Here is a 19,410-nt window from a genome sequence, read left to right as displayed (position 1 = left end):
CCCAAAGTACAAGATCTATTTTGTCCCTGTTTAACTATCCCCAGTCCTCCTGGGCCATTCCTGTTTTCCCAGAATCTTCGTCCCATTGGATTGTTTTTCCCCAGCTGTATTAGTCTGCACTGAATCTTTTAGTTATTTTTTTTCTCCACATGTCTAACCTATTATTTCTCTGCCCTCACTGGTGTTTGCAACACCTCCCAATTCAGCAGCATTCACTGATTTCATTAAAATGCGGTTTACTTTTATTTTAAATAAGATTGTGGCAAATGTCAGTCCCTAGGGGCACACCTTTTGGCTTCGTGCATTTTTTTCCCTCTTTATTGCCCTTTTGTTTGTTGTTGTCCGGTGCATTTGCAGCCATTATGACAGTGCTCCATCCTATCCAAACTAGTTGTGTAAAGCTATGAGAACATACTTTAAAAAGCCCGTAAAGAATCTATTGGAGTCCCTTCATTCACTAAATATTTTAGAGCTCAAACAGTGATCAGGTTTGTGTAGCATCATTTCAGCATATGAACAGACTGCACAGGTTACCAACTAGTGTGTTACGTCAAAGGCAGGAGAGCAAAGGGAAGCTCAGGAACACTCTAGTCTAGTCAGTTTCATTTTGCAATGGCAGTTGGCCAGTCAGTTCCTAGGAAACAGCATTGCAGTCCCTGCACAGGATTCCATACCTTTAGGAGAAGATGGGCAGTCCTCTGCCCTGCAAGTTTTTCAGAGGCAGTTTCAATTGTGTTAGCTCAGTGAAGTAAACTAAAGGTTCAACTAATGCTGAACGTTAAGCCTTTGTATTATTCATGGAAGAATGCTCTCCAGTATTTTATCCGTTACAGATGGAATAACTTGCAAGCACAGTGATGTAGTCCCATAACTGACTTGTAAGCACAAACCCCTCTTTCCCCATCGTATCTCTGAGAGAAGAGTCTGTTTTCTGAAGGTGCTGAGCTATAAGCACAGGTGAACAAATGATTCTCTGTGGAGTACATGTCTGGGGAGGCTCATCTACTTTATTTCACCAAGAGTCTAAACTATAGTTTGCTCCTGGAATGTGCTTCTGAAAAGCTAGTATGTAGAAAGAAGTATGTGGATTACTGGAGGTTAGGACTGTTTTTATGATCTTTGTGCCTAGGAATATTAAACTGGTATATATATCCCTTGACTTCTGGTCTGACAAGAGAAAATGGTAAAGCACAGAACTGAGAGTCATGAGACCTGGACCCTCTTCCCAGATGTGCCACAGACAAGTCATTTAACAATTTGGGATTCAACTTCCCCATCTGTAAAATGGGAATAATGGGCTATTCCTCATAAGGGTGTTGGTGAGTTTGAATTAATTAATACATGGAAACCACTTAAAGATCCTCCTATTGGGAGCACTCAAGTGCAAAGTGTTGTCATTAGTTCTTGTCTTCCACAAAGTATGCAAATGGTAGCTTCCCTCTCTTCAGAGCAATAGTGTGGCATAGACTTGGCTGCTCTTAGCCATTCATACGTTAAAAATATTCAGGTTTTTTGGCACTATTTATGGGAGGGTGAGAAGAATTAGGCTTTTAGGGCCAAATTCTGCCCTGGGCTGTGCATTCACGATTTCCACTGCTGTCAGTGGGAGCCTACAAATGTAGAATTTGGCCTTTATTTGTGTACCACATCAAGGACAAGGCTTGGCAAATCTGCCCTAAGAAGAATTCATGATGGGTTCATTGCCACCTAAGAAGAATTCCTTCCTGATCCCAGATATGGTACAATGGAATGACTACCAAATTGACTAGCTCCAAGCCATGCAGAACCACCACCCTAACCAACTCTCTTGCACCAGATCCAAAGAATTCCAGCCTGAAAAAAAACCTCAAAAGGGTTGGGTGGGTAGATTGCCATCTGCCAGCAATGGAAGGTAGTGGGACTCCCTGTTGACAGACCTCATCATCACAGCATCTCTCCAGCTGGACACTCCATAAAGAGACATAATTCAAGCCTGCCAATCAGACCACGTAAAGCCCATCTATGCTAATTTGTGGGGCCAGTGTCCAGTGCTACCCAGAAAGGGCTTTGTGACACATGCCACAGCCCAGTTTGGGGTAATAACAGCCTTGATGAACAGAACACCTGCCAGTCCCCATGAGAAATGTTGCCTTCAAGAAACTGCGCTCTGTAGCATATGTATGCCTGTCTACAACCACGTGGGTCTGATTTACAAAACACAGTAATAAAACCCTCAGTCAGATGGTCAGTTATGTGACCTCCGGCAAGTTTCAGGTGCATTTTTTATTTTGGTTAATACAGACTTCTTGCTGTAGAGTATTTCGTCGCCATATCCAGCCATGGAAGTGCTGTGAGGTAGTGAAATGTTCTTTGATGTGTTTAATGGGTTTTCCCCCTCTCTTTTATTTTTGGGTTGCTATAATGTGTACATTTGCCTTAACGCTAACGTGGGGAAATACATCTATATTATTCCAGATATTTTAATTACTGCAAGATTAGAAGAGTCACGTAATCTGTACTGCACAAGTTTTAATGGGTCATGTTGTACTCTCAGGAGTAATCCCCATTGAAATCAGTTTGTCTAAAAATCACTGTCAAGATGTGACCATAGAATAATTTGTTAGTATTTAAAGATCAGGTTCTAACACTTTGTTCCTACTGCATGGCAGTTTATGTCTCAAATGGTCCTGTGCCAATGGGATTACTCATGGACTACTAAAGTAGTTGACTTATGAGGAGAGGCTGAGGGAGCTGGGATTGTTTAGCCTGCAGAAGAGAAGAATGAGGGGGGATTTGATAGCTGCTTTCAACTACCTGAAAGGGGGTTCCAAAGAGGATGGCTCTAGACTGTTCTCAATGGTAGCAGATGACAGAACGAGGAGTAATGGTCTCAAGTTGCAGTGGGGGAGGTTTAGATTGGATATTAGGAAAAACTTTTGCACTAAGAGGGTGGTGAAACACTGGAATGCATTACCTAGGGAGGTGGTAGAATCTCCTTCCTTAGAGGTTTTTAAGGTCAGGCTTGACAAAGCCCTGGCTGGGATGATTTAACTGGGAATTGGTCCTGCTTCGAGCAGGGGGTTGGACTAGATGACCTTCTGGGGTCCCTTCCAACCCTGATATTCTATGATTCTAAGTACTACTTGGCATGAGTAAGAGGATCAGAATCTGGCCCTAAGAACACAATAGTAGAAGTAGCTAATTTATCATTTATCAGTTGGGTGATGGCATTTAGACAGTAAACTGAACTGTCTTACAAGGGAGGCTCTATTCTGAAGCTACGGCTAAACTTTCAAAAGTGATGAGTGATTTTTTGGGTGCTTCAGTTTTTGGGTGCCCTCCGGGAGACCCAACAATTCCCACTCCCACCCGCTCCCACATTGTTGGTTGAATTTTTATCCTGCTCCCACTATTATGGCAGTGGGTCTGGTGGGACCAGCGGGATCCCAGTCCCACTGCAGGGCTGTACCCCCTCCCATCTTTTACGTCATTTTTCTGTCCCCCAGCCCACTTTGCACCCTGAGCAGCTGCACCGCTTGCCCCGCCCTGGTTACGGCCTAACTACTTTGCCTTTTGCTTATTCCATCTTTAACATCACTTTGCTAAGCCTGATAATTTTCCAAACACCCACACTGGCCTGACCCTACCTCTCAGCAGGGAGAGAGAGAGAAAGTGCGGGGTGGGGAGGGAAGGGAGGCTGGGTTACACTAACTGTGATGGTGAGTTTTGAGATGCTGACTGGTCCACTAAAAGTGGACAGTGATACTCAGCTCCTTTCAAATGGGTTACTAAACAGCCATCAGGTGGTGAGAACATTTGTTTTTTAGTGACCTGGACCTGATTTGAATTAATGACCCATTGGCGAAAGGATCTATGTCCCAATACGTCCCTTGGATCATTTAGGAAGCATTAATAGCATGTTTTAGTATTTATTTAAGGCCCTCCTATCTTTGTACTTTAATCTTCTCTCCATGCTACCACCTTAAAAATTATAGCTGTGGTTTTTAAAAAAGCATTTTGGTTAATTTCAGCTAAACAAGTTAAGTAACGTGTGTTTCTTGAAGTGAATGAGATCCAGGGTAAGAGGCCTGCAATTTTCCATAGGTACCTTGAACCTCACCCCCACAGAGCCCCGTGGACTTCAAGCATAGCACTCCACCTGCACAAAGTAGCTGCAAGGTCAAGGCCTATATACCTGACAGCCTTGATCTTGGCAGGTTGGTGGTAATGATGGTGCAGGTGACCTTTTAAACCTCACCATACTATACTAATATACTATAACTTTCTAAATAATGTTGAGTGTGGAAGCATATTATATTGTCCATATTATCCCATATTAGTACAGTAACAATCAGAAAGCTAAGGGCTCCATCCTACAAACACTTAGGGCATGTCTACACTTACCTCCGGAGCGATCGATCCAGCAGGGGTCTACATTTATTGTGTCTAGTGAAGACGTGGTAAATTGACCGCCGAGTGCTGTCCCGTCAACTCTGGTACTCCACTGGAACGAGAGGTGTACGCGGAGTCGATGAGGGAGCGTCAGCAATCAACTTATCACAGTGAAGAAACCGCGGTAAGTAGATCTAAGTACGTCGACTTCAGCTACCTGAATAACATAGCTGAAGTTGTGTAACTTAGATAGATTCTCCCCTCTCCCCTACAGTGTAGACCAGGCCTTAGGCACCTGAGTAATTTACTGACATGAAGTCCGAGTGGGCCTTGCTGTGAGTCCCTTACTCTCAGTGGTGAATATTTAGTGGGACGACTTGTGCGAGCAGCCACTCATCAGCGGAGAAAAGGGCTCTCAACCTGGCCTATTGCCTGTCCATATGAGTAAAGTTATTTGTTTGCATAGGTGTTTGCAGGATCAGGCACTAATTCTGGCAAACGATACCAAGGGCTTTGCTGCTTACAAGAAAAATGTCTTTTATGATGACATTGTCTGTTTTCATTAAACGTGCAATATGTAATCTTATTCACTCTCCGTATTACATGAGGCCAAGTGGATTTGTATGCAATTATAGTATTCGGTAACAAAGATTTTGATAGCATTGTATTTTTTAACCAAGTGGCTGATTAGGAGTTTAGAACGAAGGTGACTCTTTCTGTACCGGTGTACGCATTTCTCCCTCAAATTCTCTGTGAGGCTGCAATTTCATTTACTAACTGTGTGCGAAGTTCAGGGGAGAAATAAAGTGGGATGTAGGTAGTGGTACCTTGTGCTTATAGACTGCCCAGGGTTAAATTTTGCTCCATGCAATTCATTATTATTTTGTTTTGGAAAGTCTGACAGACATTGGTTGTTTTTTCTTTAACAAGGCATGAGAGACCGGTGGTTTTCACCAGTGAAGACACTTCAGCCTGCCCCTTTTTTTGCCAGAGTAATTTGAAAGGTGATTTGGATTTAAAGCTTCAGGTGTGGCATGTAAGCAGAGCAGTTTTTGATGAGGGCTTCATATTTTGCCAAAAATACCTTTTACAAATAAAGGCATGTTTATCGCAGTGATTCACTGGTTCAAAATAGGCAGCACCCTAAAGAATCTGTAAACACAGCTGTCAATTTGGGACTGGGTTCTGACACCTTTATTCACACCTTTCTCGATGAATGATCCCGCTGAACTCAAGGGCAATGCTAATAGAATTAGAGCTATGCAATGCTGATCTGGTCCTTAATGAGGTGTTGTACAGGGAACATTAACTACGTATTTAGCAAATGTTGCTGACATGTTTGTGTGTGATGATACTTTAAGTGTATAAGAATATTCATGGCTTCCTTTTAAGCTACCATCTTAAAGTTATAACTAAATAGTTAATGATAAAAAGAGGTGATAGCTGAGGTCTCCGTCCTATTTAATTTAGGGTATTGTAGTCTGGGTAAACCATTTTTTGTAAATCATAAAAAAGTCTTCCTGATTTTTACACTGCCTTAAACTCTCAGACTGTTCACTTAATTTTCTGGTTTGAAGGAAGTTAGAAGGCTCTCCTCACATGCCATGTATCCTCAAATCTTGGCATTTTTAATTATTCTCCACAGTAGCAGAGAAAAGCTTTCATTGACAATTCTTACATACAGCTTTGTGGCTAACTTCCCCACAACTCCTGTTTTATTCCACTGTCTCGTACATATGCATGAAGCACATCTTCTTTGCTTTCTAATGCAAGACATTGCAATGTTTGGGTGAATGCCAAAGGCTCAATTCAAGTTGAATGGTATTACATTTTATTTAATGGAATAGAGTGAAATCACCATCATTTTCCGTTCAACCCACTGGTCCCGGATGCCTTTCTTTTTAAGTTGGGAACTGCGGAGAAATGTATCTGCGTGCCAACTCCTTTCACTTTGACAAATAAGCTAAAATCCCAGCATACTACAGACATGGAAAGAATGGCAATACCAATCCTATCAACGAGGCGAGCATAGAAAGCACACGGACATCGTTTATATTCTGGAATAAGTGATCGTTTGACCACTGCTCCTCATTCATGTAAGTGATCTGTGCTCCCCAGCAGCGCCTCACTGTAAAGCTGCTGTTGCTCTTCTTTCTGCAGGCAATCAGAGAGTGAAGGTGGGAATCCCTAAACTGCAGAATAGTTTTCCGTAATGCACATTGCCACTTAGAAGAAAGTCTCTCTCTTCAGCAGGAACTCGGCCTCTAACATGCTAAAGAGAAGTGCTGCTATGGCAAACTGCTTTTAAAGGCCCCGATTCTGGAGTGACTTCCACAAGAATGCAGGGGCTTGGCAGGATCAGAGCCGAAAAGAGCAGAGTGATCATTCAAATCCTCCATTCTTGGCATGGCAACAATACGATGTCAGTCAATGCATTTTAACAGCCTGGTGCCCCACTTTTCTCGGAGCCAGGTACTGTACCTGTGAAGATAGCACTCGCTTGTCTGCAAATAGGGAGGCATTATTTTCTGATGGAACACCACTCTGGGAGGCAGGAGACTTGGGTGTGTTCCTAGTCGGCCATTGGTTCACTGCCTAACCTTGACCATCTACCCTTTCCCAAAATGGAGTTCATGATTCTATATCCCTCTTTATGAAGCACTTTACTGTTATTAGACTCAAATATTTGCACTATTAATCGGAGGAGCATGACATTCTTTGCAAACATTGCTGAAACCTCATAACATCTTTGGGAAGTAGGCAAATACCTATAGAATTAAAAATAAATCAGTAAGATTTTCTGAATTTTCTCCAACTTTTAAAAACTTTTTTGTTTAAAGTTTGGGAGATTCTGTCTCTTTCTTTAGTCTAAAAGGCAATAATCCATTTGATCAATTGTATAAAGAAATGGACTAGTTTACACAGAACAAGGAGCAGTGGTGTCAAGTTGCAATGGGGGAGGTCTAGGTTGGATATTAGGAAACACTATTTCCCTATGGAGGTGGTGGAATCTCCATCCTTAGAGGTTCTTAAGACCTGGCTTGACAAAGCCCTGGCTGGGATGATTTAGTTGGGATTGGTCCTGCTTTGAGCAGGGGATTGGACTAGATGACCTCCTGAGGTCTCTTCCAACCCTAATGTTCTATGATTCTACACAGCAATGTCCAAACATTTGAAACATTTAATCAATTGCTTAGGCTTTCTTCACTGTTTCCAAGATACCAGCTGGCATAGGTGCTACAATAGTTTGCCTGCCTTGTTCCACTGCCTTGGGACAAAGTTACTGTACCAGATCTTGAGACTTGAAAAATATCATTTTGAAGAGTAGGCATCCTTTCTCATTGGGGATTTCCACCAAAATGTTGGCAAGTTGATGTAATAATATTTGATCCTATTTTCCAGCCGTAAATATCCTATAGTGTATAGGCCCATCTGCCGATGGAGTCTTGTCCAACACATTTTTCAGTGGAGGCATAATAACAATATTAGGAAGTAGATGGGGTTTCTGTTTTCTGCTCATGTCAGTATTACAAATAGTGCCTAGAGGCCTCCACCAAGAACTCAGTTTTCCTAAGTCCCAGGCCAAAGCCCTACCCACCGAATCACACTGCCTTCTACAGCAGATGCTAAAAGGCTATGAGACCTATCCAGTTGCTGTCTCAGGCCTCCTCTCTCTTTTTTTCTGAAGATGAGCTCGTCCTATCCCTCAGCAAACTTCTGGACAAAAGCTCTGTAACCATGAAGACCTTCCGCCTTAGGTTTCATTGTCTGTTTTTCTTGAAGGACACATGACGTTGGTGTACAGAGATGCGTATCCACCATAGAACCTTGTATATGATCAGATTGAGATCTGAGGAAACCTACAGAGTAGAAGCATGGCAAAGTACAACATAAAGCAGTGGTGTGCAAACTTTTCCGGTCAAACCCACCTTACCATTCAGGGAATTTATCCCCCTCCCTGCCCACACACACACACTTACTTGTAATCTGAAGTAATCCTTACTTCTGTGCTACTGCTGGCGGCAGTGCTGCCTTCATTGCTGGGTGGCCAGAGAGCTGCTGGCTGGGGCATTCAAGTTGTTTGTGGCATGGGGGAACTCTTCTTTTCATCCTGCTCCTGTGCTCCCCTGCCATACCCATTCTATTTTTATCCTGCTCCCGTTATTATCCTGAGGGGCCTGTGGGACCTACAGGATCCCAGTTTCTTTGTGCCACCCCGAGACTCTCTTGCATGCTTCCTAGTTTGTGCACCACTGGCATAAACTCATGCTACTGTAACTATCTGTGGAATAGAATCTGCCATATGATAGAGGTTGCCCAAGGCCTCTTTGGTGGCCAAGAAAACAGAAGAAATTTAATTATATGGAAATGAAAGGATTTTTATTGGATAATAGTAAAGAAATAAGTTTTAGGTATACAAGGTACACTAAATAGGGGCCCACAGCTCCCCAAGGTATTACATAGTGACAGAATAAATTCCAAAGTAGGTGCTCACACTACGTATCTTATTACGAGCAGTATTGTATTTCAAACAGTTCAATCCTTCCTCCCCTCCAAATAGGGTCAAATACTTTGGACTTTGAAAAACGTATGTTTAAAATGTTGTCTTAGGTCTTTATAATAAGCAGCAGAAACATGATTTGAGTGCTGCGTTAGGAATATGTTATTGTAACTTGGTAGACTAGTTGAATTATCTCCACCCCCTGCATTACAAGAAAAAATGTCAACAAATAGCTCATTTAAAGCAAATGTCTGCAAGGGCAACACTTCACGATTTGACTCGGAGAGCATGAATTCATTCAGCTTTAGATCCAGACAGCAAAACACTGCCCTGGCTTTTAGCCAATGGTCGACTTAAGCTTTGCACTTTTTGGGGTCAGATTCCTCCTGTATGAAGTGGAATTTCTAATATTGTTCACTTTTATGGAAAGCAAAACATATGGCAGGAAGAACGATAAACCTTGCATAGCAGAAATGAATCCCATCAGTGAAACTTTACTTTCACCTCTACTACTATTTATTCATACCAGCTGTTAGTCAGCATGTTAGGGCCTGAAGCAAAGCTGATTGGAGTCAATAGAAAGACTTCCATTGACTATGCCCAGTGAAGAGTCTTTAACCTCTAGAGATTTGGCTTATGAATCCTGCTGTAGGATATAAGTGACAATAAATTTGATGGTCTCATTCTAATCCATGTAAACAAAAGCTGCAGTTTGGCTCTTCTGAGAAGCAGTCATGCTAGAAGTAACAAAGGTGTTTCAAATAGAGATAAAAAGTCTTTGGACAGACATCATCTGCCTGTATCATGTCCAATTTAAGCCCTAATAATGAGTTCCTCACTATCACCTAGCCCTAAAATAATTCCCAAATTAAGGAATAAATCCTTCCAAAATATCATAGCCATACACATCCCCAGGAAGATTTAAGGAGACACTGTTAACTTTTCCTTCCATTGTTTTTTCTCTTCATGGTTTGTAATCTCATGGTTTCATGATTCATTAATCTTCTTTGTATTTTTAACCTTATCACTAATGCAAGCCGCTCTGAGAGCATTTGTTTTTCTCCTTTTTAAGCAACTGCTGTATCAGACTAGAAGGGGGAGCTCCTTATATGTTGATTTCTGTATGATTGACCAAAATGGCAATGATTTCTTAAAAAAAATTCTCTGAGAAAGTAGTAGTAATCGACTTTCTTTATTTTGAATGAAGAGGATAGTTTCAAGCAGAGTATAACAACATCAAGACAGACTGAATTTTAAGTTTACACAAGTGCCTGATTCTAGTGCATACGAGCCATGAATGTATGGCTCCCAGCAGTAATTAATGTCAGTGAAATGTGGAACTAATAAATGTCTCTAGTTAAAGACGAAAGTATATTTTTAATAATCCGAAGAATATTGTGTAAATTCCCATATGAGCAACAGGATGTATATCTAGATTGATATGGTGGTAAAAGTACAGATTAAAAGTAAGTACTGTATGTGCAAAACTATTTCCTCTCATACTTTCCAGCCAAAGCCTGAGTTCATGATTCCATTGAGCCTTTAAAGCCCAGAGCATTTTCCTGCATTTCTTTAGGCATTTGGTGATGAGGACATTTCCTGCAGGGGAAAATAATCTGAAGATCAAGTATGGACAGGTAAGTAAAGGATGCTTGGTTTTAACCTGAGAATATGAGCCTGTTCCTGTAGCTCTTAACTTTATTACGTGAGTAGTCCCATGGACTTCAGAATGGTGCGAATGGGATGTCACCATCAACCTCAAAGGGACAACTCGTATGTAAAGTTACTTGTGTGTAAGTGCTTTATGAAAAGGCCCTATATCTGTAAATTTCATTGAGGGAATGATCCATAATTCTTCCTACTTTAGGTATTTATCTGGTCACTGTCACCAGAATATCTGAGCACCTAACAGTCTGTAATCTGTTCATCCTCGCAACACCCCTGTGAGGTAGGGAAGTGCTATTCTCTACATTTTTTTAGATGGGGGAACTGAGGCACAGAGAGGCTAAGTGATTTGGTATGGGTCATATAGAATATCTGTGGCAGAGTAGGGAATTGCGCCCAACTCCCAAGCTAACACCGTACCCACTGAGCCATCCTCTCCCTGTCCAGCCACAGGCTTTTCTTTGCATGAGTGTGCAATGTGGTGTCCAACAAAGCCATTTGTTGCTACTCAGAGTGCTGGCTGAGCACTTGATTGATGTCTCTTCAATCCTCTCAGACCCTGCTCATCTGGGGTAAAATCCTGGCCCCAATAAAGTCAATGGCAAAACTCCCATTGACTTTCACTCCTGGGCAGGAAAGGACCTAAACCCATTCTGTTACTGATGGGGGATTTGGAAGAGTAATTTTTGTAATTAACTTTCAAGGTGCACCGAGTGAGAAGTTTTTGTAAGTTGTTGGTACTTTGTAATTCTGCAGGTGTTATGAAGGGCATGAAACTGGAGAATTTAAGCTTGGTGGTTTTGTTAAAATCATTTTTACATGGAAGTTCGATGTTATCAAAGCCAAATGAGTTTTTTCCCCTTATACATTGAAAAATTCTCATATGATAAAACTGAGGATGAAATAAATTGTTTTAAAAAGACAACCAATCTCAAATTATGGTTTGCCATGAAATCTGCCATGAGGAGATGTATTAAACATGTCTTTATTTGTGACATAAATTGTTTAGATGATAATGATGATGAAAGTGAACACTTTCCATGAATTGAGGCCTGGTTCCTATATAATGTAGCACCTTGTTAACAAGAATTCAGGCACCAGTATCCTATCCCACTCAGAGGAAACAGTCTGTTTTTTATTCAGTGTACACATTTTTGAAGCTCCTTAACCCACCTGTTTATAAATGATCCTACAGACTCTGCTTCTAATCCCAAATGTGCCTAAAAAGTGGTAGAGTCTGATGGGAAACATGTAGCTGTAATAGATGTGCTGTTATGCCCTGTTGAATTTAGTTGTAGTGTTTATTTTGATGACCTAGAGAAAACAAGCAAATAGCCAAGAAAGCTCAGAGCTGCCTGGGGCACTCCCTTTTCTCCAAAATATATATATATATATATATACACAGTGCATTGGTATATATACAACTGACACTAGTGAAATATAACCATTCTTTTTCTTTATGTAAAAGTCTTATAAAATTTAATGATAGTGTTTTATAGAAATTCTTCTAAAAATCTATGGAATTTAATAGATATCTCTATAGTAAGTTTTTGGTTTTGGTTTTAGCCTGTGCATTCAGAAATTCATGAATTTTGCTGCAGGATCTAAGATTGCATTAAAAAACATACATTTCTAATCCGATATGGTTATGAAAGAAACTTTCCAAACCTGAAAGGGGGGGCACCTGATGCAGTGTATTCTGCCTGAGTTTTCATAGAACCTGAAACAATAGGTCTGAGACACATAAATTGCTCCCCATTCATCTCAACAGGGATCTACTGATGTCAGTTAAAATGTTAATATTGTCAGCAATTGAATTTTTGATCAGGTCAGCAGAAATATCCAGCTAATATGTTTATGTCACAGTCCCAAACTTCCTCACACATTTTTCCAAGAGTCCAAAACTCCAGCTATCTTCCACCCTGCTACCAAAAACCCCAGGTTGTCTCCTAACAAGCTACCAACACAATCAGCTTCCTCATTGAGAAACTGTACATTGCAATTATGTGTTTTCAATACAAGATTCTTCAGCACACTGAAAATACAAATTTCAGGACAGCACAAAACAAGTTGATTTTAATATAAAATAGAACAACACAAGGGTAGGGTGAAGATAAAAGGTGGAAAAAACAGGCAAAATCATGGTAGGGGTCTACTATAGACCCCTGAATCAGGAAGAGGAGTTGGATGAAGCAGTTTTAGAACAAATAACTGAAATATTCAAAACACAGGACTGGGTAGTAGTGGGGGACTTTAACTACCCAGACATGGGTGGAAAAGTAATATGGCAAAACACAGAATGCCTAGTAAGTTCTTGGAATGTATTGGGGACAACTTTTTTGTTTCAGACGGTGCAGGAAGTAATGGGGGCGCGGGGAGGTGGAACAGCTATTTTAAACTTGATTCTGACTAACAGGGAGGAATTGGTTTCAGAGCTGAACGCAATTGGGTGAAAGTGATCATGAAATGACAGATTTGATGATTCTAAGGAAAGGAAGGAGTGAGAGCAGCAGAATAAGGACAATGGACTTCAAAAATACAGACTTTATCAAACTCGGAAAACTTGAAGGTAAGACCCCATGGGAAGAAAATCTAAGGGATAAAGGAGTTCAGGAGAGCTGTCAGTTTCTCAGAGACAATATTAAAGGCACCGCAGCAAACTATCCCAATGTGAAGGAAGAATAGGAAGAATAGTAAGAGGCCATGGCTCCATCAGGAGCTCTTTAATGACCTGAAAATCAAAAAGGAATCTTACAGAAAGCGGAAACATGGACAAAGATGAGTATAAAAGAATAGCACAAGCATGTAGGGACAAAAGCATAAAGGCTAAGGCACAAAATGAGTTATGCCTAGCAAGGTACATAAAAGGCAATAAGAAAAGGGTCTATAAATACATTAGAAGCAAGGGAAAGATAAAGGAAAGTGTAGGTCCTCTACCAAGTGGGAAAGGAAAGCTAATAAGAAGGCTGAAATTTTAATGCCTATTTTGCTTCAGTCTTCACTAAAATGGTTAATTATGACCAGATACTTAACACAAGATTAACACCAGGGAGAGGGAAAAGACAAAATAGGGAAAGAACAGGTTAAAGAATACTTGGATAAGTGTAGACATAGCCTTAGATGTATTCAACTTGGCAGGGCCAAATTAAATTAATTCTAGGGTTCTTAAGGAAGTAGCCAAAACAATCTCAGAACAGTTAGCAATTATCTTCAAGAAAACATGCAAGACAGGTGAAGGGACTGGAAAAGGGCAAACACATTACCTTTCTTTAAAAAGAGAAACGAAGAGGACCTGGGGAATTATAGAACAGTCAGCCTGGCTTCTATACCTGGAAGAACACTGGATATCTGTAAGCAGCTAGAAGATAATGGTGTTATAAGGAACAGCCATCATGGATTTGTCAAGAACAAATCATGCCAAACCAACCTAATTTCCTTCCTTGACAGGGTCACTGGCCTAGTGGGTGGGGGGGAGCAGTAGATGTGATATATCTTGATTTTAGTAAGGCTCTTGACACAGACCCATATAATATTCTCATAAGCAAACTAGGGAAATATGGTCTGGATGAAATTCAACCAATTATGCACCCATATTTGGTAAAGATTTTACTCAAAGAGTAATTATCAATGGTTTGCTGTCAAACTGGTAGGGGTTATCTAGTGGGATCCTGCAGGGGTCAGTCCTGGGTCCAGTACTAGTCAATATTTTAATTAATGACTTAGATAACAGAGTGGAGAGTGTGTTTATAAAATCTGTGGATGACACCATGGTGGAAGAGGTCCCTTTGTTTTAAATTCTAATTCTCTCCTCCAATCTTGACAAATTAGAGAATTGGTCAGAAATCAACAAGATGAAATTAAATAAAGATAAGTGCAAAGTACTTCACTTAGGAAGACAGGAAATCAAATGCACAACTACAAAATGGGGAATAACTGGCTAGGTGGTGGTACTGCTGAAAACGATCTGGGAGTTATAGTGGATCACAAACTGAATATGAATCAACAGTGTGATACAGTTGCAAAAAGAGCTAAGAACATTCTGCAGTGTATTAACAGGAGTGTCATATGTGAGGTCTCTGCTGAAGTACTGTCTAATTCTGGAAGCCACGCTTTAGGGAAGATATGGACAAATTAGAGAGAGTCAAGAGGAGAGCAACAAAAATAATAAAAGGCTAAGAAAACCCAAGCTGTGAGGAAAGGTTAAAAAGATCCTCTTTTCTTGAGAAAGAAGACTGAGGGGGAACCTGATAATAGTCTTCAAATATGTTAAGACTGTTACAAAGAAGACAGGGATCTCTTGTTTTCCATGTCCACTGAAGATAGGAAAAGAAGTAATGGGCTTAATCTACAGCAAGGGAAGTTTAGGTTAGATATTAGGAAAAACTTTCTAACTATATACACAGTTAAGCTCTGGAATACGCTTCCAAGGGAAATTGTGAAATCCCCGTCACTGGTGGTTTTTAAGAACAGGTTAGACAAACAGCTGTCAGGGCTGGTCTATGTTTACTTGGTCTTGCCTCAGTGCAGAGGGCGGGACTAGATGACCTTAAGGTCTCTTCCAGCCCTACAGTTCTCTGATTCCATGCATTATTCATTTTCATATTTAATTCAATAGCAATCTCCATTTCAGAAAAAAAAATAAAAATCTGAAGCTGCCACAGAATCTCCAGTTTGCTACACTGGAATGCTGCAGAATCCAGAGGCCTGGTTTTAGGAGAAGAAAATAATGTTTATTAAGGGGAGAAGTTGATATAAGGGAGGGGCCATGAAAATTACACTAGTTCCTTACAGTTTCAAATATACCTTTGTCTTTTCCTGTCTCTGTGTGTGTGACAGAGAAAGAGAAAACTAGTGTGTTTTCATGTCTGTTGAAGCAGTATTGAGTCTTCCAGTGATTTCCCCTTCGCCTTATGCCCCACGGCCTACATGCACTGCATTACAGATCCATGGGCCAGACCCTCCTCAGCTCATGTAAGTGAGCTAAGCTGCACGGAAGTCAGTTGAGCCTGTACTGTTCTCCCCAAATGAGAAGCTCTGTCCCTCTGGTATTTCCCATGAAGACTACTTCAGGAGAAGTGCCTGTCTATGGCTGTGGGGAAAAGGGATGGACACCCTCTAGTGGTGGATTTTTGTATCCTTCAGTTGTATCCTTTATCCTGTTTCTCTACAGGAAAGTACTGTACAAAGAGAACATGCTTTTCCTCTACAAAAGGATGCCATGAAAATCCAGGAAGGCCTTTTCCTTTTCTTTCTTGACCTTGCTGCTTAAATAGCCTGTTGTGCATTATTCTGCTAACTCCATATGCCCTCAGACATTTTCCAAGCCAATGTTCCCTGGCATGCCTTTCAGCCAACCTCTCTCACGTACCACATTACTTATTTGGGATCCAAATAGCCCCTTCCTCCTGCACACGCCTTGACCATTCTCTGTGCTTCCCTGTGACCCCTGAAATGCTGACTCATGGAAGCAAGGCTATGAAGCACTCTGCCCATGATACAGACAGTATGTCTCAGTTGTTTCCAGCTGCTGGGTCAGTGAGGTTTTTGTTGTCCCTCATTATACTTCTTTGCCTTTCCTTCTAAAGACCAGCGTGTCATAGCTTAGCCCTTTCCTGGCAGGTTTGGAGCTGTACCTTTCAGCACCACACTTTCACACACACATTCCTTTACAACCCACTCACCTCCTTTCTCTCTCAGCCTAAAATAACCCTCCACTTACTTAGGGGCTTAGCTATAGGCAAGACCAAGGTCATTTGCAATTACAACTGTTCCATTCCCTTTTGCTTCTCTGTGGAAAATAACTGTATGGCTGTCCCTTCACATTCTGTCCTTTGTTCCCTCTTCTTCAGCTTGATCGTTCTGAGCCAGTAACAAACGGTATCATTTAATCATGCAATTTCTTTCTACAAATGACCTCTTTCTCCCTGTCCATAGCGTTTCCAGTCAGGGATGCCTCATGTTCCAAGGATGGCAGGCTAGGTATATTTACTGTGGTGTTTGGAACATGACTGCAATTTTAAGTTTTATTTTGGGGAAAATATTACTTGCTTCAGGGTACAAAAAGGACTGATTGGCTTCTGCAAACCATGGGGAAGATGGCAGACCCCCACTGTCCCTGGCTTCAGTGTAACCCCAAGTACTTTCCCTGCCTACTTTAATGGCATAACTTGCAGTTATAAGGAGCAGGGACTATTGAGGCAAATTCCTGTGTTATCTTCGCTCCACATTTTTTAAGCTGTGCGTAGAAGGGACCAGATCAAAGCTCACTTGAAGTCGATGGAAAAACTACCATTGACTTCAGTGGGTTTTGAATCAGGCCCATAATGTCTGAAATTTGCATCTGTTGATGTGTTAGTCAAGACAAAGTCACAAAGGCAGTGATAGTAGCATTTCAGATAATGGAGTCTACAGCACACATTAATGAAAAGCTAAATGGGAGATGTGATTTGATGCAGAGCAGTCTCTTAATGATTCTGAAAAGTCTCTTAGCATGGTGTGCAAGTAAGAACAAACTAGAGCTCAGAAATTCTCTTCTCCTTTCCCATTATCTAGCAGGAAAACCTCCTTCAAACTAAGTGTGCTGCATGGAACTTCCTTTGCTGCCTTCATTTTTGGAGACATTTAAATATTGGCAAAGACTGGGTGACGTTATCCTGGGAAGCTTGGTAAAAGTTCTATTTTAAATGGGTGGGAAAAGGTGGGTGGGGTAATATCTTTTAAAGGGCCACTGTGTAGCTCTGATATCCTGGGACCAACATGGCTACCACAACACTGCCTATTTTAAATGGTGCATTTTAGCTATCAATTTACTCCAAAACGATGAATCTCATTTCCTGTGCAGCCCACAATTTAAACAGATGTTTGCCAGTGTTGTCTCTCAACGTTTGAGCTGGGTTAATACATGGGGCCACTGGCTCTTTCAGTATCTGATGTTATTGGATTCCTAGCTCTGTGCAACGGCTCCCAGTGCAGCCCTCAAGGTTTTGGGTTTTGATGCATAGACACAATGTCCTTGCTTTGGAATACTTCTCCTCTCAGTACATGTACCACTAGATTGCAACAGGGGAAATGGAGAGAAGGTCACCAAATAGTGATGGATTCTTGGGGACGGGGGAAGGCTCCTACCAGTCTGTGTGAAGAGAAGTCATGCACATTAATTAAGAAATAAGCCACACCAGAATATACATGATGGGCCTTAATGCATTTAGCTGTGTGTGACAAATAACTCACAAAGGCACCCGTGGCCAAGTTACATGCGTTCTCATGTGTCTGATTGTTCTGTTTTTTAGATACACTCTACTGATAAAGGTTGGGGCTTTAACAATATTTTCCGTAGAAAATTCAGTGTTTTACATGTCACTGTGCCAGAAAAAAATAACTCCCTAGGAAAGAAAACAAATTTATTATTCTCAAGACTAAAAGTCATTTTTGTATCCCTTCCCTCTACCTGCTGGAAACAGATCAGCTCAGCTGTGTGTCCTAGACTCTACAGAGCACTGCTAATAGACATTCTCCTTGAGCTCAAGGTGTATGGGCAATAGGAGTTAGTCTATGCTTGCTGTCAGTACGAAGTCCTGTGTGGCCCAGCAACAAGGGTGAAATGCTTTCTGCCATATTTATTATACTGTAGCATATCACCTGTAAATGCATGGAGAAAAAGAAGGTTGGCGAAAGATTATCTTGCTGGCACTGTAATGCTCTCCAGTTCTGTGACATACGTTCAGTAGACATTTGCCTCCACCAAAACCTTGGATCTAAAATTCAGTTGTGAGTTAGCCGCTCATGGCCCGATCAGAACATCCTGAAATTAGGGAAAGATTGGCTCTAGGGTGTGGGTTAGTCAGTGGTGAGGTCTTAACTGTGCATGCTTTGTGAGCTGGTGCATACCCGGCACATAGTTAGAAATATCCAACCATCTAATCAGAATGTAGTTTGGAGCAATTACTGTCCAAAGCCTAAGTGAGATGGGAATCTCACACCTCCAGACAGACACATGCATAGAGAGATGAGGCGCCCAGTCAGTGAAGCGACGTACAAAGTGATATTTTGTTCCCAATTTTCAAATGAACATAGTTGCAGAGATGAATGCAGAGGAGATACTGAGGGGTGAGCGGTAGGGTGGGGAAGTGAAATTGTAGGGAAATACAAACTCAAAGTGAATAAATACTGAACAATAATAATACCATATTATGTGTACATACAATATAATATTACTGTGGAATATTATTTAAATAGTGGTTGCAAACAATGCTTGAAACTTGCTAGGTAGGTTTCAGCATAAAGTTTATACTCCTCCACAATTCCTCTGCAGCTGCTTTGACCCCCACTCGCTCCTCGAGTCCCTCCACTGCCACCTTCTCTCTTACTGCTTCAGACTCAAGTTCCTCATTCTTCCCCATGAGGTCCCATGTAATCTTGCCTCTCCCCATGTCTCTGCTCTGTTACCTCTGTGCTCTATGCTCATGTGTTTCCTTCTCCCACTGCCTGCTTTCTGCCTTGTGTCACATTGCTCCTGGGCCTGGCAGAGTTTTCCTGTCATCTCACCTGCCAAGCTCCCTCTCTTACCTCCTTCAAACACACCTACAGTCTCCCCTCCTTTCTTCTTCTCAGCAATCCCCATTCTTGCTTTTACCTGCACTGTTGTCTCCTGTCCCTTCTTCATGTTGTTCTGGTTCTATTCATATTGTAAACTCTTGGGGGCAGGGAACATCTCTGCAGGTGTTCTGCAAAGCCCCTTGTAGGTTTAGGGCACTCTCGAATGCTTTATAATTGCTATTCGTGAACCTTTCAAGCTCACCTGGACTGCACCTGGTTCTTCACTGAAGCCATAAATAGTGACTTTGGGGTGGGTGGACTTTGTTGGTCATTTTTGC

General features: G+C 41.4%; 1 protein-coding gene across 3 annotated transcripts in view; it reads left to right on the top strand.

The window, feature by feature from the left end:
* The window catches only part of GRK5 (G protein-coupled receptor kinase 5), a 222,736-nt gene that overhangs the window by 13,950 nt on the left and 189,376 nt on the right, over window positions 1-19,410 (top strand). Inside the window, exon 2 of one of the 3 annotated variants that reach the window (XM_073354225.1) lies at window positions 10,449-10,509. The exons of the other annotated variants lie outside the window; for them this stretch is intronic. The gene's annotated coding sequence lies outside the window, so the exon portion shown is untranslated. The remainder of the gene's footprint in view (window positions 1-10,448; window positions 10,510-19,410) is intronic. 3 annotated transcript variants of the gene reach the window in all.

The sequence above is a fragment of the Lepidochelys kempii genome, chromosome 7, assembly GCF_965140265.1.
Source record: "Lepidochelys kempii isolate rLepKem1 chromosome 7, rLepKem1.hap2, whole genome shotgun sequence".
Classification (NCBI taxonomy): Eukaryota; Metazoa; Chordata; order Testudines; family Cheloniidae; genus Lepidochelys; species Lepidochelys kempii.
This window is presented reverse-complemented; position numbering and strand designations above follow the sequence as displayed.